The sequence below is a fragment of the Ambystoma mexicanum genome, chromosome 10 (genome assembly GCF_040938575.1).
Source record: "Ambystoma mexicanum isolate Mex_15411 chromosome 10, UKY_AmexF1_1, whole genome shotgun sequence".
In the NCBI taxonomy this organism is placed as follows: domain Eukaryota; kingdom Metazoa; phylum Chordata; class Amphibia; order Caudata; family Ambystomatidae; genus Ambystoma; species Ambystoma mexicanum.
In genome coordinates this window covers 1,577,313,042-1,577,340,328 of record NC_090932.1, presented here as the reverse complement: position 1 = coordinate 1,577,340,328, position 27,287 = coordinate 1,577,313,042, and the positions used below count along the sequence as shown (strand labels likewise).

At 47.3% G+C, this 27,287-nt stretch overlaps 1 protein-coding gene and 1 long non-coding RNA gene across 3 annotated transcripts in view; one reads left to right on the top strand and one right to left on the bottom strand.

The window, feature by feature from the left end:
- LOC138492617 (uncharacterized) overlaps window positions 1–27,287 on the bottom strand; it is a 58,524-nt gene that overhangs the window by 5,083 nt on the left and 26,154 nt on the right. The window contains exon 2 of the long non-coding RNA XR_011276229.1: window positions 12,977–12,998. This is a non-coding gene — a long non-coding RNA (uncharacterized lncRNA). The remainder of the gene's footprint in view (window positions 1–12,976; window positions 12,999–27,287) is intronic.
- LOC138492616 (solute carrier family 2, facilitated glucose transporter member 11-like) overlaps window positions 1–27,287 on the top strand; it is a 458,430-nt gene that overhangs the window by 411,810 nt on the left and 19,333 nt on the right. The gene's annotated exons all lie outside the window — the stretch shown is intronic.

Genomic DNA, 27,287 nt, shown 5'->3' with positions numbered 1-27,287 from the left:
CCTAGAAAATTCACTTTTTTCTTGCACCATTGTGCTTTTTGTAAAGATACTTTGGCGCCTGCTTTCTGCAATTGGCCAAGAACATGTCTTATTTCATCAAAATGGTTTTTCAAGCTTTCATTTCTTATCAATACATCATCCACATAAACTATGGTACCTCTTTCCGCTGCATCAGGCATGGCCTTTCTCAAAAATATTCCAAATTCACTCCCACTATTGACATACCCAAATGGAACTCTAACCCATGCATATTGAGTCTTATCAAATGAAAATGAAAATAAATTCTGAATCTCCTCTGCCAATGGCAAGCATCAATATCCCGAGGTGAGATCTAACGATAAACACTTTTGAACCATGCACCTGAGCTAGGCCTTGATCAATGAATGTCAGTGGCCATCTGGATACTGGCACTGTTTTATTTAATTCTCTCAAATCTGCACATAGCCGCCATTGACCATTTGTCTTTGACACACCTAAAATAGGCATGTTGGATGTGCTATGAATAGGCCTGATAATTCCCTGAGACTCCAAATTTTTAATTATCTCTGCCAATGACTCTAAACACACCAGTGGTAACCTATACTGGCTCACAAATACTGGGCTTCTACTACACCCTTCTGGTAATGTGGCCACATGTAAATTAGTTAGACCGCAATCATAAGCATCTTTAGCAAATACATCTTTAAACTCCATAAATATTCTCCTCTATTCATTTCTATCTTCATCACTCTCGCATGCATCCGCTGATAAAATCTGCTCCTCTACCATTTTTGAAAATTCTGGGAAATCTTCCAGTGGAGGAATCTCTGTGCTTTCTTCTAACTGTGTAGTCTCTCTGTAATGTTGCCATTTTTAAATATTTTGGTATATCAGCTTCCACTTCAATGGGCTGATTTTCGGTTTCATTTTCATTTAAGTTAAATGTTATGCAATCCTCTTGATGACAGAACACTGTCTCATTTGAATCATAATGTTACACAGAATTAATTTTAAACATTCCCTTGGGCTGAGAATTCAGGTATTCTGGCAACTCACCCTTGGCATCTACATACCTTTCAGGGATATTTCCAATCACCATGTTATTTAGATCTGCAGTATAATGTGATTTTTGTATAGCCATTCCTAATGGGGAGTTTTCCTCTAAATGAATATCTTGACAACCTTTATTATTCACCATGATTTTTACAGACCCTTCACCAACATCTATCAATGGAATGTATTCATAATCCAGGCCTTGCTGTTTTATGGATTCATTCAAACACACAAACCCATCTGGATCATTCATCTGTTGTCCATTTTTTGCATTTTAGCGTTATTACAAACTGCTTGGTGAATGCAGGGATAATAGTATCCTTCTTCAGCTGTAATTCAATTGCATATGGGAAAGCTGTGCGCAATGATAAGCCCTTATTTTGTCTTCAAATTCAGGTGCCGGCTCACCTAGGCGTGACCATATTTTTTGATTAAGGAAATCTAACACCATACACGTTCTGTGGATGATATCATTGCCCATGTAAAAGTCATTTTGTGTCCCACTCACTATCCAAACATTATGGTGAATTGTTTTTTGTCCAATACTAATCTTCAGCATGCATCTGCCTGCAATTCGGTTTTCAAAGTCTGAACTGTCCAAACCAGAGACAAATTGGTTTTTAATTCTTAATTTTGGGATCTCCTCCCTCTCCATTATTTTTTGCAACAATTTCTCATTAATGAAACTCCTTTCCTGTTCAAGTGCTAAAGTGGCTTTTGTTGTTTAGAATAGTAATTTATACTAATGTGAACCCATGGTTGCTCATCTTCCATGTGTATTTCAGCAAGAGTGGTGATGTGTTTTTCTGTATCTGTTTTAGGAGCAGTATTCTGTTTGCATGTCTTCTCTTAAATAAAAACATAATGTGTGCTCATCTATGGCGGTTTGCCATTTCTTCCTTGGGTCCAAGTATATTTGTACAAATTGTTTCTCATCTTCACTCTGCATTTTATCTTGACACATTAAGATAACAGTGACGCTAGGTATGCAGCTATTCTGGAGATATACCTCCACTGCATCATTTGTTTTGGCAACGGTGTGACATTCATTTATATTGCTGTTTTGTGATTTTAGTTTCTTAGGTCTCAATGGTTTTTTTGTTAAGGACCACAGTACTCCATTCACCCCATCTATGAGAGGAGACAATCTTTTCAGGCAATCTGTTCCCATCAGAAATGGAATTTCACAAATAGACATGATCAATACCTCTTGTTTCATTCTGTGTTTTCCTATCTTTATGTCAACATCGGTGACACCTATGATAGGCACCTCCTCCCCATTGAAATTGTGCACTGGACCTTGATTTTCCTTCACTGTGATATGATTCTGTGGGGATCTCCCTTCATTAATACTCTTTACCAATTCTTTAGACATAATTGTGGCCTGTGCTCCAGTGACAATCATTGCAAATGTATTGCATTTTTCTTCTGCAGTGATGGGAGCATAATGCCTGTCTTCAACTTCCTCTAACACACATAAAAATTGTGAATTCTTACTGATCACAGAACTCACCTTTCTCAGGCCTTTTTCACTTTTGGCTAAGCACATTGGTAAATGGAAAGACATTTTTCACTCCTTTTTGCCCATTTCTGTGTGAGAGACTATTCATTTCGCCATGTTCAGAGGTTTTTTGGAGTGTGGCCACCGTTCGCCCATCCATCCAGGTATCATCAGAGGTCACATTACAATCCCCCAACTGAACATGTGTAACAACATCACTTGGCAATTTGTCATTCTTTAACTCTATGCATTTGTGATTTTTTGGTATAGTACCAGTCCTTTTAACTTCTTCAAAAATATGTGGCTCAAAGAATTCTTCAGGTGATTGATCTGTACCCTCCTTTTGAGTATTTCTTTTTTCTGCCTGTGTTTGGTTAGTATTCTGATTGCCCATGGAAGGAGTTATAGCATCCCCACTCACTCCCTGTTTACTGATTTTCCCCATGCATGAGTCATTTTTCTTAAATCTGTCTCTTTGTTACTTTGGAATTTCAGGTTTTCCCTTATTTGTACAAATATCCAATGTTTGATTTAGCTCTAGGTTAAACTGAACTTCTTTCATAAGGATATTTGCACTTTCTGTCACATGTTCATTTACCGGTATCTTTATTTTTGAATCCTTATACATCTCAGAGTCATTATGGAAAATCACATCAGAGCAATCTGTTTTCTTGGTACTGCAGTCATCATAAGTACTTAGCCACTTTTCAGAAACCACCCGGTCATTGCTATGGCTTTCTGCGCCCTCCTTTGATGACTGTTTTTGTGCTGTACAGAGCTTTCCTATTTGCTCAGTTAACATTTTCACTAGCCTCAAGACACTGGAATCTTTCCATCTCTCTAGAATCCTCTCTCTGTGGCCTAGATCGATATTGGTTGTTTCCCCCTGATTGGATCTATTCTGATACCTCTCAGGGGAATGATTTCTATTTTTATTGTTCATGAACTCTTGATTTGTATGTGTAGGAGAGCGGGGTGCACCCATCCTTTGGTTGTAGTCCCCTGGTGGGGAATCATTGTACTGATGTGGAGTGTAGTTCATATTCTGCCTCATGTCCTGTCTCTCATGTTGTGGGTACTGGCCCCTATGTTGATTCCCATTATCAGTAAATCAATCCACATATCGGGGTCTATCCTGATTACCATATATCATGGTGTTGGGATCAAATCTTCTCTGTGTCCCCAATGTCTGGTAGGGACCATTATTTCTTTGATCCTGATTTTGTCTCTGGTTATAGTTCATACCTGACATATCAGGCCGATAGACTGCCCAGGGCCTATCTCCTAAGTACCTAGGGCTGATGTAGCTTTCCCTATTACTAGTATCATGTGATTGAAACATTGGTACATGGAGTGACAACCTCTGTTGATTACCGCTTTGTTCAGGTGTCAAATTATTTTTACCTGGACTTTGAGCAGACTCAAGGGACATTTTGGCTGACCTGATTTCCATCACTGTTGCTGAAGGTTCTTTGACTTTTGGTCTAGTGTCTTTCATTTTATCACTTTCTCTACCCTGACAATAGAGTACTTCATATAGTTGTGTGCTTTGGTGTACAATCCATTCAAGGGACTTGTCACGATCAAATTCACGGACCAACTGTGATATGATGTCTTTCTGTAACCCATAGAAGTAGGCAGTTTTAAACTCATTAGAATTGGGGTCAAAAGATACATCAAAGCGAGAAAATGCTCTTTTTAAGTCTTGTAAAAACTGGCGAGGGGATGTATTAGGCCCAGCAGTGATTGTATAAGCAACTTTCTTTGAATCCTGCAATGACAAGAAAGGAGAAAAATGACGCCTAATCTCTTTTTCAAACTCTGCCAATGTCATATTCTGCTGTTCATTCAATCCCCTTATGATACTGGCCGTGGGAGCATCTAAAGTTAAATGAAAATACTGCCTGTACTGTTCCTTAGGTATCTGGAGGGCTTTAAATATGTCATGGACCACTTCTAAGTGATCCTCTATGCAGGATTCCCCTCCCTTTTTAAATGGTTTGATCAGGGCTTTAATGGATTTCATTATCTTTATGGGGCTACTTGTTGCAATGCATGGAATTGCACCACTTGGTGACTCAACCCTGGTTCCAGGTGTATGGGATTGGTGGCGGCCCCCAATGGGTGTATCAAATCCTCCAAGGGTGCTGCAGCCAAGTTCAGTCACCGGCCCAATCACTGGGGCATTGGTTCTTTGGGTAGAAATAGAATTCACCGCAACTCCATTGAATGTGGTGCCCTGCCGTCTATCCTGGGACCAGGAAATGCATATTTAATGTTCCAAATCCTTACACTTCTTAAGGAGCTTGTCTGTTTCGTTTTGCAAATAGTTGTTTTCATCACTCATTTTACTAATTACCTCCTGCATGTTGCACATATGCATTTGGCATTCATTGAATTCTTTGTTTCTCTTGTCTCTTTCGAATTCTTTGTTTCTCTTGTCTCTTTCTTGAAGCATTTTAACCATTTCCTGTTCTGCATTTTGGAGATCACTTTCTTTTTCAAAATGTTCTTTTTGTAAAACCTGCATTTCTGAAACAATCTCATCTTTATCTTGTCTAGTGTGGTCCGCCAATGCTTTTAAGTGTACCAATTATTGTTCACTGTCCTCAAACTGTTTCTTGCTTTTGGACAATTGAACATCAAAATTGCTGCATTTTAACTGCATGTCCTATTTACACCCTTCTACTTCTGCTCTTAATATTTCCTCCTTTTTACTTGCCCCATCTAGGTCAGCTCTTAACCTTTTAATCAGCTTAGCATCATTTTCTTGCATTCGCGGGGACCTATTCAAAATAAACCAGGTCGTGGCACATAGCCGTATCAGACAATCTTTCTCTGCATGTTTATCAGATGCATTTAAAAATCTCAGAAGGCAGACCTGAATTATGCTGCCTTCTGCAAAAATGTTGTCTAGTGGTTCTTTCTGCACTTCACCATGAATGCGGTTGTGCCATTCTGTGGCATTGTTCGATGACCACGTCCCATGTGCATATAACTTTGCCACTTCCATCAGGCAGAGCCGGTGACTGCAGGCCCCCAGACAAAGGTATTTGAGCCCTCCGTGGGCCGTGTGTTGTTTTTCTGCCCATTCTTGGGCTGCTGCCATTGTTTTTCCCCTCGTGTGTTCTCCCCAGCCCCCCTCTCTCCCCTTCCGTGTTCTCCTTGGTCCCCTCCCTCCCGCCTCCAATCCTCCCAGCTCCCCCCTGATTCGCTGCTGGCCCGTGTGTTCTCGAGGCTAGTCTGCCTGCAGTCCACCGCGCTCGCCACTTCCATCAGGCAGAGCCAGTGACTGCAGGCCCCCAGACAAAGGTATTTGAGCCCTCCGTGGGCCGTGTGTTTTTTTTTTCTGCCCATTCTTGGGCTGCTGCCATTGTTTTTCCCCTCGTGTGTTCTCCCCAGCCCCCCTCTCTCCCCTTCCGTGTTCTCCTTGGTCCCCTCCCTCCCTCTCGCCTCCAATCCTCCCAGCTCCCCCCTGATTGGCTGCCGGCCCGTGTGTTCTCGAGGCTAGGCTGCCTGCAGTCCACCGCGCTCGCCACTTCCATCAGGCAGAGCCGGTGACTGCAGGCCCCCAGACAAAGGTATTTGAGCCCTCCGTGGGCCGTGTGTTGTTTTTCTGCCCATTCTTGGGCTGCTGCCATTGTTTTTCCCCTCGTGTGTTCTCCCCAGCCCCCCTCTCTCCCCTTCCGTGTTCTCCTTGGTCCCCTCCCTCCCTCCCGCCTCCAATCCTCCCAGCTCCCCCCTGATTGGCTGCCGGCCCGTGTGTTCTCGAGGCTAGGCTGCCTGCAGTCCACCGCGCTCGCCACTTCCATCAGGCAGAGCCGGTGACTGCAGGCCCCCAGACAAAGGTATTTGAGCCCTCCGTGGGCCGTGTGTTGTTTTTCTGCCCATTCTTGGGCTGCTGCCATTGTTTTTCCCCTCGTGTGTTCTCCCCAGCCCCCCTCTCTCCCCTTCCGTGTTCTCCTTGGTCCCCTCCCTCCCTCCCGCCTCCAATCCTCCCAGCTCCCCCCTGATTGGCTGCCGGCCCGTGTGTTCTCGAGGCTAGGCTGCCTGCAGTCCACCGCGCTCGCCACTTCCATCAGGCAGAGCTGGTGACTGCAGGCCCCCAGACAAAGGTATTTGAGCCCTCCGTGGGCCGTGTGTTGTTTTTCTGCCCATTCTTGGGCTGCTGCCATTGTTTTTCCCCTCGTGTGTTCTCCCCAGCCCCCCTCTCTCCCCTTCCCTGTTCTCCTTGGTCCCCTCCCTCCCGCCTCCAATCCTCCCAGCTCCCCCCTGATTGGCTGCCGGCCCGTGTGTTCTCGAGGCTAGGCTGCCTGCAGTCCACCGCGCTCGCCACTTCCATCAGGCAGAGCCGGTGACTGCAGGCCCCCAGACAAAGGTATTTGAGCCCTCCGTGGGCCGTGTGTTGTTTTTCTGCCCATTCTTGGGCTGCTGCCATTGTTTTTCCCCTCGTGTGTTCTCCCCAGCCCCCCTCTCTCCCCTTCCGTGTTCTCCTTGGTCCCCTCCCTCCCTCCCGCCTCCAATCCTCCCAGCTCCCCCCTGATTGGCTGCCGGCCCGTGTGTTCTCGAGGCTAGGCTGCCTGCAGTCCACCGCGCTCGCCACTTCCATCAGGCAGAGCCGGTGACTGCAGGCCCCCAGACAAAGGTATTTGAGCCCTCCGTGGGCCGTGTGTTGTTTTTCTGCCCATTCTTGGGCTGCTGCCATTGTTTTTCCCCTCGTGTGTTCTCCCCAGCCCCCCTCTCTCCCCTTCCGTGTTCTCCTTGGTCCCCTCCCTCCCTCCCGCCTCCAATCCTCCCAGCTCCCCCCTGATTGGCTGCCGGCCCGTGTGTTCTCGAGGCTAGGCTGCCTGCAGTCCACCGCGCTCGCCACTTCCATCAGGCAGAGCTGGTGACTGCAGGCCCCCAGACAAAGGTATTTGAGCCCTCCGTGGGCCGTGTGTTGTTTTTCTGCCCATTCTTGGGCTGCTGCCATTGTTTTTCCCCTCGTGTGTTCTCCCCAGCCCCCCTCTCTCCCCTTCCCTGTTCTCCTTGGTCCCCTCCCTCCCGCCTCCAATCCTCCCAGCTCCCCCCTGATTGGCTGCCGGCCCGTGTGTTCTCGAGGCTAGGCTGCCTGCAGTCCACCGCGCTCGCCACTTCCATCAGGCAGAGCCGGTGACTGCAGGCCCCCAGACAAAGGTATTTGAGCCCTCCGTGGGCCGTGTGTTGTTTTTCTGCCCATTCTTGGGCTGCTGCCATTGTTTTTCCCCTTGTGTGTTCTCCCCAGCCCCCCTCTCTCCCCTTCCGTGTTCTCCTTGGTCCCCTCCCCCCCGCCTCCAATCCTCCCAGCTCCCCCCTGATTGGCTGCTGGCCCGTGTCTCCTCCTCCTCTTATTGGTGCTACCAGGGCAGCCCCTGCCCGGCAGCCCCAGTGGCTAAGGGCCCCTTTAGGCAAAGGGCAGCTCCCTCCTTTGCGGCTCCCGGTGTGTCTGCTGGTGTCCGCAGGGGACGCCAGGGCCATTCCACCGCTTCATCTTGTGAGCTCCACCTGCTCCCTCGGCCCACCCCACCCCTACCTGTTCACTTCCTCGCAGTGCGGCTACACTTCTTTGTGTTCTGAATATGTGGTAAACTAGGGTTTTTTCTCTCTCTGCAGGATTTTCAAACTTAGGTGGCCTCTCCACTGTGTACCTGATACGCTTACTATGTTCTGAATTTGTGGTAAACTAACGCCTGCCGCTCTCTTCCTGTCCGCTTGCGCTTGTCCTGTCTTCCCCCACCCACTCCCTCCTATTCTATGGTGCTCCCTATCTCACCAATCTTTTCTAACTGCTTCTCCATTGACTATCCTGCTCTCCTCACTAAATCTGGTAGGAAAAAGTTTAAAAAGGACATCCTGGTCTCAAACCCAGGCCTCCCTATCGCTGACACCTACACTAGTGCCTCCTCCAAGGAAACTCTCACTGACATCCTCTTTTTCGTGCCTTCTCCTGACCTATGGACCTTTCGTATGGTCTATGTGCTCTCTCCTTTCTCCTCTTCTCCCATTAATGGTGGCACCCGTTGGGATGTCCTCTTGGCTTCCTTCCACTCCTCTAAGGCCATCATTAATGTCTATGCTAATGGGACCGTCTTGGTCCAAGGCCCTCAGGCCAACCTTCACCTCTTCGATAGACACTTCCCACGCCTCATCAACTTCCTTTCCTCTCCTGCTGTGCCCCTCCTCTGTCCTCGACTAACTTGCCTCTTCCCTCCCTCCCCACCCCCTCTCGTGCTCCTTCTTCACCTCCGCAGGGCGTACCTCCGAACTGTACTCCTCCCCGGAAATCCTTCAAAGATGGCAAACTTCTCCACATTGACATTCTTAACTCTCGCTCTGCCGTCAAACATTCCTCTGATATCTGCCGCCTTCTTGAGGAACTTGACCTTGACGTACTCGGTCTCACTGAGACATGGTTCACGGCCAGCTCTGTCACCAGCTTTGACACACTCCTACCTGACGGTTACAAGATCCTCTCTGTGCCCAGGCCCAACCGTGCGGGGGGAGGTGTGGCCCTTATCTTCCCTGAGTGGATTCCTGCCACTGTTACTCCCATGCAGACCTACTGCTCTTTTGAATGTCTTGTCTGCTGACTCTCTCTCTCTCCTAGCCATTCCCTTACCGTGGCTACTATCTATCGGCCACCTGGTCAAATTTCCTCCTTCCTCTCCGAGTGGGCGGACCTCTCATCCTCACTCCTGTCCTCAACCACTCAACTCCTCTTTCTTGGAGACTTCAACATCCACCTGGATGCCTCCTGTCCCCCCTCTGGACTCTTTTGCATCCTCTGCGACTCTCTCTCACTATCTATTCTCCCGTCTGGGCCGACTCATTCTGCAGGGCACACTCTTGATGCCCTGATCTCCTCTGACTTTCCCCTCTCTGTCCCTCTCTCCACTCCTCTCTCCTGGAGTGATCACTTTCTCCTCTCCTCCCACCTCACCCTCCCTACCCCACAGGCAAAGCCACCCCCATCACTGCCACCTTCCTTCTCGGTCATCCGACCCATGAAGCACGTGTCAGTTGAGGCTTTCGCTGCCACCTTCTTGGCCCCTCCTCCCCCTTCGGCTGACTCCCACCCTGACACAGCCCTCTCCACTCTCCACTCTGCTATATCTGATACTCTTGATATCCTTGCCCCTGTCATGAGAATCCGCCTGAAGCCCAAAGCCAAATGTAACTCCTGGTATGACTCGGATCTCGTCACCCTTAAACGCAAGGGCAGGGTGGCGGAGAGGAAATGGCGTGCTTCATGTTCATCCTCTGACAAACTGGCCTGTCGCCTGCTCCAAAGGCAATACCGGCTCTCCGTTCTCACCAAGAAGAGAGCCCTTATCCAAGCCCGCATCTCTGCGGCATCTAACAATTCGGCCAAACTCTTTAAAATCTGCAAGGAGCTGGCCAACCCTGCTGCAGTCTCTACCTCTCCTGTCCCCTCCCAGGCCCTCTGCACGGCACTGGCCTCTCACTTCATTTCAAAAACTCAGGACATCCTGTCCTCACTCTCCTCCTATAGCCTCCCCCCCTCTATTCCCTGCCCTTCCTCTGGCTCTTCTGCAGCCACCCCTCCTCTCTCCTTCTCTTCCTTTCCCCTTTTTTCTGCTGACAAGGTTTCAAGACAAGTCCGATCTATGAAAGTCTCGTCAAAACAGGTCCACCCCTGTTCCTCCAAAACTATCAAGGACCACATTGACTCCTTGGCTCCTGCCCTTGCTGACTTCTGCAATCACTCCTTCGCCTCTGGAGTCTTCCCATCCCCTCTCAAGCACTCCCTTGTGCACCCCCTTCTTAAGAAACCCTCTTCCGACCCTTCCTGTCCAGCTAACTATCGCCCAATCTCTATCACTCCCTTCCTGGGCAAGCTCCTGGAGAAACTGGCCATCTCCCAGCTTAATCTCCATGCTGAATGTGTTGGTAGTCTTCATGACCATCAGTCTGGCTTCAGAGCTGCCAGAAGCACTGTAACTGCTCTCCTGAACATCCGTGAGGACCTGCTCTCGAACCTTGACTCTAACATTCCATGTGTTCTCATTCTGCTTGATCTCTCTTCTGCCTTTGATACTGTCAACCATACCATCCTGCTCAACCGTCTCCGTGATAACCTCGGTATCACTGGTCAAGCTCTGACGTGGCTGACCTCTTTCCTCTCAAATCGACCCTCCCAGGTCCAACTGGGGTCTTTCCTCTCTGACATCTTCTTCTCTACCTGTGGTGTCGCCCAGGAATCTAACCTCTCTCCCTGGCTGTTCAACCAGTATCTGGCACTTCTCGCCCACCACATCGCCGCTCTCTGCCCCTACTTTCAGTGCTATGCGGATGATACCCAACTCATTTTCAGGCTACCCTCGGCCTCCTCTTCTCCTTCCCTCATCTTGACTGTCTTTCTGCTATCCAGGAATGGTGTGCCGCCAACGACCTCTGCCTTAATGCCAGTAAGACTGAGATTCTACTCATCGGCACTCCCACTCCCTCCTTCCCTGCTGCTCTCTGGCCGGCCTCTCTGGGCCCTCTTCCTGCTCCTACATGCAAGGCAAAAAACCTTGGGGTCATCTTCGACTCCACACTCTCCTTCTCTCCTCACATATCCGACGTATCTAAGAAGTCACACTACCAGCTACACCTCATCAGAGGTATCCTTCCTTTCCTCTCCTTCCCCCAGAAGCTCACTGTCTCTAGAGCCCTGGTTCTCTCTAACCTGGACTACTGTAACAGCCTCTATCTTAATCTGACCGCCTCTACTCTCCGCCCTTTGCAACTCAACCAGAACAGGACTGCAAGACTTGTCTTTGGCCTCAAGCCCAGGGACCGTATCTCTCCAGGACTGAAATCACTACACTGGCTCCCAGTGACTGCGAGGATCAAGTTCAAAACCCTCTGCATTGTCCACAACGCCGTCTGGGGCCTTGGGCCAAAATACCTTCAACTCTCTCTTCCTAAATATCTTCCTTCTCGAGCTCTTCGCTCATCCGCCTCCAACTCCCTCAGGGTCAGCCGCTTCTCCAAACAACGAGTTGGGGGCAGATCTCTTTCCACTGCAGGGGCCTCCCTCTGGAACAGCCTTCCTACCTCCCTGAAACTTGAGGAGAACCACCTCCGGTTCCGGAAGCACCTCAAAACCTTCCTCTTTGCCTCTGCTTTCTCTCCCCCTCCCCCTTGCTAATATTACTGAAACTGCACTGAATCTGAAAATGGGCCATTCACCGTTCTCGGCCCAGCCACTCTCTCCTGCACTGCCTCCATGGCAACCCCTGCACTACGGGACTGTGTCTGTATCCATACAGCCCCCCTTCCCAGCACTTGTCTGCACTTACCTCGCACTTGCCACCAGCTGGCCCTTGTTATTTATCCTGTATGCTGTATGCTAATAACCCTGTATTGCACTTTCCCCTCTCCCTTTCCCCCATGCACTTTTCCCTTCCCCTCTACCCTTGCACTTGCGCGATCTGAATGACACCTGGCCTAGTAAGATCGTTGTCTGTCTCCCCTTGTTCCCCCCCTGCCTCGTCGCGCCTTGAAACACTTGTGTATAGGCGCGTTACAAATGCCTTATCATATCATATCATATCATATCATATCATATCATATCTCTAAATATTGCACTAGCTCTGAGAATGTGGCTTCTATTTGAGAAATTCTGAAATTCGTTTTTGGTGACACACTGCTATTATGAAATGGGTTCCCTCTAATGTACAATGGTAGTGTGATACACACTTGCCACGCCCAGCAGGTGCTCTATGATCACTTTCCTGGCCTGCAACGCATCATAAATATGTAGGGTATTTTGTGTAGATTTGGGGCCCAGCAGTATTTTCTTACCGCAAAAAATGATGGTAATTTGACAATGACTACTCCTTGCACTTAGATTGGGTTTGGCCTTATTTCCTTTCTGGGACCATTCCTTATTATAATATACAGGATCATTTATCGGTATACATCATTGTTGGTGGTATTTGGTGAGCATAGTTTTTCTGTTTTATTTGTGGCCCCAACATACAAAACCCCCTTTCTTTTGTTTAGACTGTTCGTGTGATCTGTAGAGGCCTCGGACCTACAGTCAGAAATACCACAATTTCACATATAGTATTCTCAATAACCTGTGGTATTATTACTAATTTATTTACATTAGTGAACTATGTTTCCATAGGCCTCTTTTTGCTGATTCATGTACGCCCAGCAAGAACTATTGTATTATATTCCACTCAGAAAACACACACTGAGTGGAAACACGCACACTGCTTTTTATAATTGCTAATGAACTTACTCCATCTGTATGGGAAACATGACACATGTATTACTTAAACATCTTCCCCTTCTCCCAAGATACTATTTTAGATGCACCAAATAAAAAAGACAAAAGCAAAAACACTCTACACAGATTGTGTGTTATATTTCTGTTGTAAACAATTGCATTTAAAAATAATACATTACCCTTCTTGTTAGACAGTCTTCTCTGAAACAAACAGAAGAGAAAACAAATGCAGTAATACAACGAAATTCACTTCACATTATTTGTAACAAGAAGACAAAAAATTACATCAATGGAACAGCATTCACTTTGCAACATTATAACGTGGCAATTAAACACAGGGATTCCCTATTGGTACTCTCCCTGCCTGATATTTATAGAAACATTTCATCCGTACGGCACACAACCTCAATTCACTTAGATAATTACCAGCTATCTGTAGTTCTCCTATGTGTGATTTCCCTTGGCTTGCCGCCTCTGAGGAATGAGCCCAGGATTGTCCTGGTAACCTTGCAATTTGAAATGCACAGTGAGAAGCATACAGTTCTCAAGCCAGTGCCAAGTGAGACCAGGAATACCCAGTCTCTGAAGGTCTATGTCAGCAGCTCAGCCAAAGTGACCTCCTCCCGGCAGCTCAGCCAAAACGATCTGAACTCAGTTCTGTCAGACCTTGTCCAGCAGAACTCTGTTGCATCCCCCATGCTTACGTGTTACCAATCAATTTCAAAAGACTGTATCCTCCTTCCTTTAATAATAGCTCAACGTTTACAGTAAGAAACTGTATCTAAACTCATTTCTGGCATGCAGATTGTGCTTCCTGCAACACAGTGAACAGAGAGAGCAAGAAAAAAAATCTAAATGCATGTTTAAAAATGACTCTCAGAGCATGTCTTTTCTGCCTCTTTTTCCACATGGAAAGCACATTATAATGTTATTGAGTTAGTACCAGTGTTAGTATTTGTTAATTAAGTCAGTCAATTAGATAACTAATGTGGTCTCCTGTAAATGAGGCATTTCAAATAAGAGAAAAAGAAAAGAAAAATATTCTGGTGTGCTTTTAAATCTGCAGCCTGTCTCCATTCACATATCCATATGTTACACTAGCGATCTATGGCTGGCTATATGTGTGCCACATTATTTCTGGCCATAATGTTATCATATTCAGTGGCGCTATACTCCAAAACACAATAAATTATACTGCATCATCAAATCTACCCTATTCATATTGTGTTGCCTGCCGCAGTTTGCTGTTCTTCCATTCCTTGATTGGCACAGGCAGCTTCTATACTGTTCATCACTACTAAATCAAGACTTTGAGACCCTAGGTCTGGCACGCAAAGCTTTCAATGAAACTGCCCCAGGAAACCTTACCAGTAAGCCTTGGCAAACTTATTTTATGAAGATCTGAAGTCCCTAAGCATTGAGCGATTCGGTTGAATCAAGCGTTCCCAGACTTCATTTGAGATATGGGCAAAAAGATTTGGCTGAGCGTGGGATGATAAAGTCTAAGTAGCACCTGTGGGCAGAGTGAGAAGACTGGTGTATTAGTTGAGGGAGAGGTCGTAAATGAGCATGCCTCAACACCAGGGAGCGGGGCAAGGGTGGCAGATGTCAATATTTCCCTGTGGTTGCGAGCGGTGTGTGAGGAGTAGGATGGCTGTTGGCGATGTTGGTGTAGACATCTGTGAGAAATTAATAGGGACTCTGGCCGCTGCCGCGATCACCTGAATAATTCCTGGAAAATACTGTGTGTTGCCTGATAGGCAAATGCCCCAGATGGTCCAATGAGAACAGCAGCTAAGCAAGTTAGATTAAGGTTTGAGAATGCTCTAAGTCTGCCAATCAAAATGCTAAGGAATGTAACTTGAGCCTGTGGTTTTATATCTCAGCCAGCTCCTTCTCTAGACCAAAGGTTCATGTCTCCCAGAATCCATAACAATTTGGTTGTGGTAAGTAGTGGGGTCTCCAGACTGTACCCCCCATCTGCCAGTTCCCAGATTTTTGCAACACACACTGTCCAATGTATCTAGATGAGAGAGTGACAGAGAGTGAGGGAGAAAGAGATGGAGAGAGAGAGAGAGCGATGGAGAGAACGGGTGACAGGGAGTGAGGGAGAGAATGAGAAAGAGAGAGAGAGAGGCAGGGAGAGAGAGAGAGAGAGAAAGAGAGAGAGAGAGAGAGAGAGAGAGAGAGAGAGAGAGAGAGAGGGCAAGAGAAAGATAGATGGAGAGAGGCGAGTGGAGTAACTTTACTGAAAATGTTGGGGGGGCATGACAACTGAAGGAAAAGGGCAGGGTGGAGGAAGGGTGGATGGTGGCTCTGAAGGATAACACTAAACTATGACACCACAAGAGTCCCTTCCCGGCGCTCTGTCATAACTTGCATAACACTGGGGCTGTATCTTTAAAATTTTAATTTAAAGACAAGGCAGTCTTCTGAAAGTTATAACACCACAGTGTGTCTTTACCAATTCACTGCATTGCCAACTGTAAAAAAATGCCAGTCTTGCAAATGAATAACACATACCATGCTTGCTTTATCAAGATGCCCAGAATAAAGTAATGTCAAGATGCCCAGCACAAAATAATGTCACAGTAAAAAAGGGCTAGACTGGCTGCCCCAAAATCCCTGTCTGAGTCTAGCCATGTAATATTTCATATTTGCCTTCTCAATGTCCATAAACAAGTGCTGCACCTGCCAAGCACCTCTCATGCATTCATATACACACATACACACACACAAAAAATTCATACCCATTCACCATGGGCGGCATCAGGACATTTCAACCTTTTCAAATAAACGAGGCCTCAAGCCTTAGGGGTGTCCCCCAGCACCTGCTCCCATGTTGCCAGTCAGCACTGAGCGGTCTTGTAACACAGCATTATATTAATTTCTCTCTATTTTAGTTCTGGGGCTCAAAATGTTCACAGAATGCATTTTCTCTTCCCACGGGATACACCGACGTTTTATCACCTCTTTGCCTTCTAACACTTGTTCCTCCACATCAGCCACTTGCTGTCAAAGAAGGGGTTAGAGCTCTTCAGTGGGCATTTAACTGGCTGGCCACATCGAGATAATTGGCAGCTTTGTCACCATTGTAATGTATGCACCCCACAGGTGCCTCAGGCTGTTTTTGCTCTAATCAGGCGGCTGCCAACCATCATGTTGAAAATGGGCCCCGACCCATCTTCATTCCTTCCTGCCACCCACCTAGTGACACAACAACATAACATTCACAAAATTCATTCCATCCAGAACAAACAAACCATGCATTACTTATCATTCATTCAGACACAAAAGTCAACACACATATGCTTATACACACTAACCTACTCACACACACGTACCCAGCATCTCCATTGCAATGCATTGTGTGCCCACAACATTCATATGTACATTACATACACAATGACACATGCAAACAGTGGTGCACAGCCATTGAGCAGACCATGCTTTATCCCCCCTGGCCCTGACAACAGAAATTTTGGGCTACGTTGACTTGACCTGGCTGAACTACAATGCCATAGCAGGACAGGACCTGACAAACAGTACTTGGGGCAAGGGGTGCACTTTTAACAAACGCCAGGCAATTAGTAATAATTTAGCGCATTTCATTGTTAGCACCTGAATTTGCATGCATACATTTTTAGGCAATTGAAATCATGATGGGTGACTTGGTATTTGCATGTCAGGGGAGTGAGCAGGGCATGGGAAGGCAGCTCAGTCTCACAGTTCTTAAGTTTGTGTTTCTGACACAGAGAGTCAACAGCTTTTAACATTTTAGCTGACTAGAATAGTCTCATTAGAATATGCAGATGCACTCACAAAGTTTGCCCCTCTCCAGACGACTCCCACAGTCTCTAAAAGTTAGCCCCTCACTACAGGGTTAACCCGCAGTCCGGGCCATCCCTAGGATTTGCAAGGCCCTGGTCGGCAAATGATGTGTGGGTCCCCTCGTAGAATATTATGTAAAAAAAAACTGTCATTAATATCTGTAGGGATCAGATAAACTGACGCTCAATAACTGTTAATATTACGGTTGTAGCAATATCAGGAGTGAGGCTTATTTTGGAGTAGCCGACCGAGTGAGCTGAATCATTTGTAGAGATGGGGACCCAAAAGAAAATACTGTGATAAGGAAGAGCAGGGCAAAGAGTAATTAAGATCACCGGTAAGTTATCCAAACATACCTAAGGTTACTGCACGTTCCAAGGATGTAAGGGTAGGGATTGGTCCTGGGCCAGACTGGCCAAAGTGCTTTTGCTGCAGGACAGTGCAATCGTAACAATGCCTATTTACCTGAAAGCTACTAAGGCAGTCGGAGTAAGCAACTCCGCAGGTCTTCAAATGTCATCAATAGGTGTCAAGTCCATAAAAAAAGTATGGGGGTTCATTAACATACACACAGGGACTGAACGTATCCTACAGTGAAATTCAACTGGCCTTTCCTAATGGAAGAAAATTCAAAATAGAAATGAACATTGGGCCTCATCACAACCTTGGTGCTAAGTGCACCAACATTACCACCATGGTGTAAACTCTGTTTACACCATGGTGGATGGCGGATTTACCGCCCCATTCCAAGGTGAGTGGGGCGGTAAATCCCCATTTCCCATTTTCCCTTCCCCATTCCCATTTTTGCCCCATAGGGCATAATGGGAGTGGGGAAGGCGCTAATTACGGCACCGTAAATTACGGTGCCGTAATTAGCACCAAGGTGCCTTAGCACCATGGAACTTAACGCCTGCAAAAAGCAGGCGTTAAGGTGGGAATCAGGCGTTAAGGGTTAACGGTGGCGTTAACCCTTAACGCCTGAGTTGTAATGAGGCCCATTGTCTTTTACAAAATGAGTCATCAATACCCGGAGAAAGAACAGCTAGAGGAGATTTTCCTAGAACACGGCTGGCACCTTTTAACCCAACAATCTATATTGAAATATTCTATGGAAAGCAAAACACCAATACAAGATGTGTGCTTTGTGGACACTTTCATGTGATTTTGTGGGTTCAAATCCTGGTGGGCAAAAACCTAAGAAAACAACCTTTTTTGCATGCTGGCTCAAAAACACCCAAGGGGGATGGAGTCGGCACTGTGAAAAAAGTGATCGGACGCAGTCTACCCACCTGTAATCTCAACTTGTATCCTAAAAATCAACACAGGACCAGGAATAATCTCTTCATTCCAGCAACCTCTCTTCCCACATCCATGGACCTGGTAAATCATCACAGCAAATGTGCCCTCTGATCCTTACCACTCCTCACCATGACGTTTGGCTTATCCTTATTGAAATATGTCAAACAGTAAGAGTACAAATGTGTTATTTTCACTCCATCTTGAAGACTACAAATACCAGGATGCAATTCCACAAAATTATAAAGAATGGCTTGTAGGCTGTCTTTTAAGTCTTAATCATAACGAAAGATAATTGCATCTTTTGACAAAAAAGGCATTCCTCCCCAATTTTCTATTTATTTAACACACTAAATGCGAACATATGAATACTATTGATGAATACTATGAATTCCACCCAGTCCAGCACTCTGGCAGTGGCTGCTGACTTTGAGTCAGGTCACCAGCCAGGGTGAGGAACTGAGCCGCACAGGGTATCCCTGTCGCCCGCTTTATGTAATGGACAGCCAGGCTTGTGCTGTCCAATAACTTAATTTTTGCAGTAGCAAAAGATGGGGGGTTCAATTTGGCATGCCACAAAAGTTGGGGGGACTTGTCCTCCCTGTCCACCCATATAATTACTCCCATGAGAGAGGCAGAGGGAGAGAGAGAGAGAGAAAGAGAGATGAGAGAAGGAAATATAGAAAGAGAGAGAGAGACATGGGGGAAAGAGCAAGAAAGCGAGAGGGTGAGAGAGTGGGTGAGATAGAGAAAGAGAGAGAGACATGGGGGAAAGAGCAAGAAAGCGTGAGGGTGAGAGAGTGGGTGAGATAGAGAAAGAGAGAGAGACATGGGGGAAAGAGCAAGAAAGCGAGAGGGTGAGAGAGTGGGTGAGATAGAGAAAGAGAGAGAGATATGGGGAAAGAGCAAGAAAGCGAGAGGGTGAGAGAGTGGGTGAGATAGAGAAAGAGAGAGAGGAGAAAGGGAAATATAGAAAGAGAGAGAAACATGGGGGAAAGAGCAAGAAAGCGAGAGGGTGAGAGAGTGGGTGAGATAGAGAAGGAGAGAGAGGAGAAAGGGAAATATAGAAAGAGAGAGAGACATGGGGAAAAGAGCAAGAAAGTGAGAAGGAGAGTGGGTGTGAGAGAGAGAGAGAGAAAGAGAGAGGGAAATATAGAAAGAGAGAGAGACATGGGGGAAAGAACAAGAAAGTGAGAGGGCGAGAGAGTGGGTGAGAGAGAAAAAGAGAGAGAGGAGAAGGGAAATATAGAAAGAGAGAGAGACATGGGGAAAAGAGCAAGAAAGCGAGAGGGAGAGTGGGTATGAGAGAGAGAGAGAGAGAAAGAGAGAGCGAAATATAGAAAGAGAGAGAGACATGGGGAAAAGAACAAGAAAGCGAGAGAGTGAGAGAGTGGGTAAGATAGAGAAAGAGAGAGGAGAAAGGGAAATATAGAAAGAGAGAGAGACATGGGGGAAAGAGCAAGAAAGTGAGAGGGAGAGTGGGTGTGAGAGAGAGAGAGAGAGAGAGAGAGGAGAGAGAGGGAAATATAGAAAGAGAGAGAGACATGGGGGAAAGAGCAAGAAAGTGAGAGGGAGAGTCGATGTGAGAGCGAGAGAGAGGAAGAGAGAGGGAAATATAGAAAGAGAGAGAGACATGGGGAAAAGAGCAAGAAAGTGAGAGGGTGAGAGAGTGGGTGAGATAGAGAAAGAGAGAGAGACATGGGGGAAAGAGCAAGAAAGCGTGAGGGTGAGAGAGTGGGTGAGATAGAGAAGGAGAGAGAGACATGGGGGAAAGAGCAAGAAAGTGAGAAGGAGAGTGGGTGTGAGAGAGAGAGAGAGAGGAGAGAGGGAAATATAGAAAGAGAGAGAGACATGGGGAAAAGAGCAAGAAAGTGAGAGGGAGAGTGGGTGTGAGAGAGAGAGAGAGAGAGAGAGAGAGAGAGAGAAAGAGAGAGCGAAATATAGAAAGAGAGAGAGACATGGGGAAAATAGCAAGAAAGCGAGAGGGTGAGAGAGTGGGTAAGATAGAGAAAGAGAGAGGAGAAAGGGAAATATAGAAAGAGAGAGAGACATGGGGGAAAGAGCAAGAAAGTGAGAGGGAGAGTGGGTGTGAGAGAGAGAGAGAGAGAGAGGAGAGAGGGAAATATAGAAAGAGAGAGAGACATGGGGGAAAGAGCAAGAAAGTGAGAGGGAGAGTCGGTGTGAGAGAGAGAGAGAGAGAGAGGAGAGAGGGAAATATAGAAAGAGAGAGAGACATGGGGGAAAGAGCAAGAAAGGGAGAGGGTGAGAGAGTGGGTGAGATAGAGTAAGAGAGAGAGACATGGGGGAAAGAGCAAGAAAGCGTGAGGGTGAGAGAGTGAGTGAGATAGAGAAAGAGAGAGAGGAGAAAGGGAAATATGGAAAGAGAGAGAGTCATGGGGAAAAGAGCAAGAAAGTGAGAGGGAGAGTGGGTGTGAGAGAGAAAGAGAGAGGGAAATATAGAAAGAGAGAGAGAGACATGGGGGAAAGAGCAAGCAACCGAGAGAGTGAGAGAGTGAGTGAGATAGAGAAAGAGAGAGAGGAGAAAGGGAAATATAGAAAGAGAGAGAGAGACATGCGGGAAAGAGCAAGAAAGTGAGAGGGTGAGAGGGTGGGTGAGATAGAGAAGGAGAGAGAGGAAAAAGGGAAATATAGAAAGAGAGAGACATGGGGAAAAGAGCAAGAAAGTGAGAGGGAGAGTGGGTGTGAGAGAGAAAGAGAGAGGGAAATATAGAAAGAGAGAGAGAGACATGGGGGAAAGAGCAAGCAACCGAGAGAGTGAGAGAGTGAGTGAGATAGAGAAAGAGAGAGAGGAGAAAGGGAAATATAGAAAGAGAGAGAGAGACATGCGGGAAAGAGCAAGAAAGTGAGAGGGTGAGAGGGTGGGTGAGATAGAGAAGGAGAGAGCGGAAAAAGGGAAATATAGAAAGAGAGAGACATGGGGAAAAGAGCAAGAAAGTGAGAGGGAGAGTGGGTGTGAGAGAGAGAGAGAGAGAAATAGAGAGGGAAATATAGAAAGAGAGAGAGACATGGGGGAAAGAACAAGAAAGCGAGAGGGTGAGAGAGTGGGTGAGATAGAGAAAGAGAGAGAGGAGAAAGGGAAATACAGAAAGAGAGAGAGACATGTGGGAAAGAACAAGAAAGCGAGAGGGTGAGAGAGTGGGTGAGATAGAGAAAGAGAGAGAGACATGGGGGAAAGAGCAAGAAAGCGAGAGGGTGAGAGAGTGGGTGAGATAGAGAAAGAGAGAGAGACATGGGGAAATAACAAGAAAGCGAGAGGGTGAGAGAGTGGGTGAGATAGAGAAAGAGAGAGAGATATGGGGAAAGAGCAAGAAAGCGAGAGGGTGAGAGAGTGGGTGAGATAGAGAGAGAGGAGAAAGGGAAATATAGAAAGAGAGAGAGACATGTGGGAAAAAACAAGAAAGCGAGTGGGTGAGCGAGTGGGTGAGATAGAGAAAGAGAGAGAGGAGAAAGGGAAATACAGAAAGAGAGAGAGACATGTGGGAAAGAACAAGAAAGCGAGAGGGCGAGAGAGTGGGTGAGAGAGAAAAAGAGAGAGAAAGTGAGAGAGAGAGAGAGAGAGAGAGAAAGAGAGAGAGAGTGAGAGAGAAAGAGAAAGAAAGAGAGAGAGAGAGAGAGGGAGAAAGTGAAATACATGGTTCAGCACTGGCTAAGTTATAAAGCGAATAGAAATCGAGGGCAGAAACAAGGTTGTTGGTTTCCTTCCATGCCTTGTTATCTCATGTCATGTTTGTATATGTGGCCTAAGGGTTGTCTGTGCTCCTCACCAACCTGACCATTAAGGTCTCCAGTGACTGCTCCCTGCACCAGCACACTCAATGTTTTCAAGTTCCAACACACAATATGCATATCAAATCAGCCGCCCACACATGGCAAATGACCACTTCCCCCAGCACACATCAAATATCAGAGCACTACACCTGTCCAAGCACCGTCTAGAGCAATGTCCGGACCAACACATCCTCACACTACGGACACATGAGCTTCCCCTCTGGGCACAGGTTCTTTAATTGCACTTGCCAGAAACCTCTTAGAAAGAGACCCAGACACAGCATCCTGGTGCTTCCAACATGAGTGCATCAAAACAACCACAAGGCTATCTTGCATTTGACACTTTATCCCACTAAACAAACTGAACCCCCCCCACTCTCGGAAGGATAGCTCAGCAGCAACGTGCTCACCTTGGACGCAAGACGACACAGAGCAACACAGGTTCGATCCCCGGGTACGCTCTTAGAAATCTCTGGGTATTAAGTGTGTTATAAATAACCTATCATATCACTCTAGCTGCGAAGACATGTTATTGGACTTCTTTTGAGGCAGGAGAATGCCTTCAGTACCTCTGACTGAATGTGGCAACGTTTTGAGACGATCGAGAGAAAACCGCATCTTGCAGGGATTTGTGATAAGGCAAAACACTAGTTGTGAAGGCAACCTCGATGCAGAAGAATTCCCTGGCTATAACAGACCATGTGACACACATTCCATCATCTAGCGGCTGCTTGTACTAAGGAGGAGAAGATCGCAGTGGCCAGCTTTAGTGTTAAACACGCGTGTAATATTCCTTGTCAGTGGGATGAGGAATAACCACATTGAGTGACAACATGTCTGGACAGCCGAAACATGCCGTGGCAGGGGAAGCACATGGCTAGGGTGGATTGCCATCAGCCACTCCAGCTGATGTGTGCATACATGGATGCAGGAATTGTGTGGGGTAAATTGAAGCCATCAGTTCCTGCTCAGGCATTGCAATTGGAGGTGGAGGTTCAGACCACTATTTGTAGGGCAGATCAGGAAGATGGACAGGTCGCACCCACTGAAGGGCTTGGAGAAAAAACTGTGTATACGAGAATGACCACATACAGTGTTGGGGACCTGGATATGGGAAGTGCCTGGTCTCCAATGCCCCCCACATACATAGAGCGTGAGAATAATTATTATGATGATCTGGATAAAGGCCCACCAGAGTTCAAGCTGCAATGCATGATACTGGAAGCCACTGACACTGAGGCCGAGGAAGAGGTTAATTCCACGGTTCCTGCGATGGGAGTGAAAGACCTGAGCTACGCCCCCCACTTGTGTAAATTGTCAAAGACAACCAGTAAGATCTGAAAGTGCAAAACAACAATGTGTGAAACCACCAGCACCAACACCACCACGTTTGCACTCAGATGAGCATTGGAGGACAAATGCTGGCCCACCATGAAAATTCAATGTGTGGAGTGTGTTTAGCGAGAACACAAATCAACAACATGGTGCACCTGAATTCTGAGCTAGAATGTGTAAAGAGATGTCTCGGACCAATACGGTCACCTCCTTTGCGGCACCATGCACAGTATTGGGATGAACACAAATGACGTCAACTGCAGCCTGGCCACCAACAACCTGTCCCCACACCACCCTTAAGCCAGTACTGTCTCCCCAGAAGACATTGCTGCGGTGCCAACATTGTTCCGGCTGCTGCGTCCCATCTCTGCTTCCTCTAATGATACCCATTCTGCCAGGTTAGAGCATTGGAGCACGGACACAAGTATCGCCGGTCAAATGAGGGTGCATTTGCTCGCACCACTAAACCTGGCAACATGTTGCCTGTAGACATTTTAGCATATTCTTTTGTCAAAACCACCGGTTTCCATCAGATCATGGATATAAAATCGACCACCACTGGAAAATTCCCAGTCAACTTTACTTTTCATGCAGAGTTGAATTGTTCATTGAGATTGTGTTCATGGTGGGGCAGGCACTAATTCAGTCCAAGGGTCATAAAGCCCTCTTCTCCATGGACGTGTGGACGAGAGGACGGGCACTTGACTACATGTACATGGCGAGCGCCACACACTGGGTGACTTTCCCTTCGCCTATCATCTGGTTGGGGTCTCGTGCTGAAAGTAATCCATGGGGGAAGCAGGTGCATGCAGGTCGGCATGAGGGCAGTTTGTGCATGCAACGAGAGAGCAGAGGCCAGAGGAGAGCTGATGTCTGGAAGGAGGGTGAGGTGACACAGTAGCTAAGCCCATGACACGTACAGATGGGCTTTGTTGCTGCTGACAACGGGTCTGTTATCCTTGCTGCCCTACGAATTTGCAACACTGCCCTCATTACAAGTATGGTGGTAAGTCAACAACGACGCCGGAATCGCTACCGGCACCGTTGCTACCGTACCGCCATACTAGGAGTTCTGCTCGCGGGTGCCCTTGCATCGGCACCCGCAAGCAGAACATGATGGTAGCACCGGTACCACCTTCCCCATTCCCATTCAGCCCTATGGGGCCGAATGGGGATGGGGAGTCCCTTATTACCAGCACCCGTGAATGGGCAATTACAGAGTCCGCCAAACTCGGCGTGACCCGGTAATTGCCCATTCGTGAGTGCCAAAAAAAATGGAAACCGGCAGCAGCCGTGCCTGTGCTACCGTCAGCCTCGTAATGAGGCCCCATATGTATTCTTTGCTTCGCGCGTGTCATTCCATTGAGGTGACGAATTTCACTGTCAATTGTGAGTCTGTTAAGGAAATGATTGCCATGGCCCAGAAGATCAGTTCACACTTCAGCCAAACTTACAGTTCAAGAAATGTGCAGCAGCAATTGCAGGACCGCCATAATTTGCCACAGCACAACTTGAAAACACAGATGCCAGCCACTGAAATTATATATTTCATACCTTGGACCTGTTAGGTGATCAATGCAATGGCATGACTGATTAATGCAGCAATCACTGTGGAGCATTGCAAAGGCCATTCTTATTATGAGTACTGGAGTGTGGTAAGAATGGCGGCAATTCTGTTACCGCTGCATTGCCTCACTCTCATACAGAGGTCTGGTGGTAAGGTGGAGGATCTGGCAAAATGGAGGTAAATCCTACATCTTACCACAAAAAAAATCAGCAGACTTACCTCTGGCAGAGCTACCGCCAAAATCTCCATGGAGTCCAATGGACTCCAAAAATGGGGACTTCCACCAACCACCCTTCCACCACTTGCAATCCTACAGTAACTTTCTGGGACCAAATGGCGGTAACAGTTATTCCATTTGGCTGTATTTCAGTGGATTTACTGACGAAATACCGCCAATCTCGTATGCCAAGACCATGACAGCTGATGTATGTGGCATGCTACAGCGTTTTGGGCAGCCCACCGGGCATATTAGACTGCAAAGTGCATCACTCAATGAGGTATTGCCACTGGTGTACCTGCTAGAACCTCACTTGTTCAACAAGAGAAGGGCACATCATTTGACTGGCAAGGTGGATACAGTGGGCTAGAGCGGTATGGGCTCCCATGTGGGGCTCCCAAGTGGGGGCTCCATGCAAAGGCAACACTGAATGCCTCCTTGCATTATTTCTTTAGCCATGCTTCATGATCAAGTGGCTGCTTTTCAGATGCATGAGAACTCTGAGAGTTCAGCAAAATGAGACGCACTTAAAATGGGCAAAGATGCACTTATACAGTTCATAGAAAAGAAATTGCGTAAAGTACAGAGCCTATGTTCAAAACACAAGTTCTCGGTAATTCGGCAGGAGGGGCTTGTTACGTTAACTCTTTGGCATAGACAGGTCCCCACTGCTGAATTGTCCACATTTTCAGGACAGAGTGCAAAAGGGGAGTTGAAAAAGGCTGCGTACATGCTTCTACTCCACCCTATTGTGCACCACCGTGCAAATTAAGTAAATGCTGCCTGCCATGTACACAAGGCAGGCAGCGTTCACAATGTATTCTATTAAGTTCCCCTGCTTTTTACTGGTTCAAAAAGCAGGCAGACTCCATAGGAATCCACAGCATTTGCACCCGCATTGAAAGCCAGGGTGGTGCAAATGCTGTACTATTTGCATGGCAGAGAGAAAGAGAGCGGCAGAAACGGAAGTCCCTCCTCTCTGCCATACAAATACACGACAATGGAGTGCGCCGTAAATGGAAGGCGTAAAAGCCTTGTGCAAGGCTTTTACACCTTCCATTTACATTACACCCCCATAGAAAATAATGAGCTCCTAAGAGAGATGTCAAGAACATTGGGCCGCATCACGAGTTTGACGGTAATTAGGATGAAAACTGTCAAATTACTCACAACATGGTTTACTGTTACAGTCTTACCATAGGATTCTGTGCAGTATATGGTGGTGTTAGTCCCCATTTTTGGAATTCATAGGACTCTCTGAGGATGGAAATCCTCCAATTTTTGGAGGTATGGTGGAGGATTTCCACCTCAAGTTCAAACTTGTACTTTAGTGGTGCGTTAAATAGGGCGGTAATCCCATTACTGACGAAAAAGTGGTGGTAACTCACTTTTTGGCCTTATTACTGAACTTGTAATGAGGTCCATTGTCTTCTTCCCTACCCAGGGTCGGACTGGCCCTTTCGGTCTTTCGGCCCGTGGCCGAACAACTTTGAGGTCCCAGGGGGCCGGTTTTTCGGCAGCCACCCCTGGGCCGTTTTTAAAAAAAAAAAAAAAATGTCACGTTTTTTAAAAAAAATTACAATGTCATTTTTTTTTTTATTGGCAGGCCCGGCCTGCTCACCACAGTAACAGTGTCACTGTCTGTGTGTGTGCGGCGCCGCGGCCCGCACGAGCAGCTCCAGCTCGCTAGGCTCACACTCACAGTCAGTCACTCATCAGCAGGCCGTCCGCGGCCGGGAAGTAAAATGGGGGGGGGCTCGGCCGCTGCGCTGGGCTGGGCAGGGCAGGAGCCAGGAGAGAGGCGCGCGCCAGCGGCCCTGTCTGCAGACTGCACACAATTCATCATAGCAAGGTAACACTAGATGTTGTTACCTTGCTTTGTAGATTGCATCTGCATCATGCATGCATCATAATTTATGATGCATGCAGATGCAGATGGACGTGCATCATCACGGCGGTGGGTCACCGGCGGCCGTGCCGCCACTGCAGGGGGCCGGTGCCGTGTGGTGTGCTCGGCTCACGTTCTGCTCGGGCGGCGGCGGCCTGAGTAAAGTTACTTTGATCTGTGGAGGGAGGCAGGATGAAGCAATTGCAAACACTAAAGCAAGTGAACACCTGCCTCCCTCCGAGTCCTGACCCTGGGGGCAGCGTGCCTGCAGGGCTGAGCTGGGTCCCGGCAGCAACATTTCACACAGTTGCTTCAATTAGTTTGCAGGAAGTAACAACAGTTGTTAGCACTTCTTTGCAAAATTGAAGTTAACTTGTGCCTCCTGGGGGGACCGCCACGGAACAAGCCAATGTAAATTCGGCTGCAGGAGGAGGGCAGGCTGCACCTGCCCGCCCGCCCAATAGACTCTGTGCCGCCATGCTAATTGCCTTGGGCCTCTGACCCACCCTGACCCTGTGCATGATTTATGGGCACGCCGGCCGCTCACACCACACAGAGCAGCAGGCA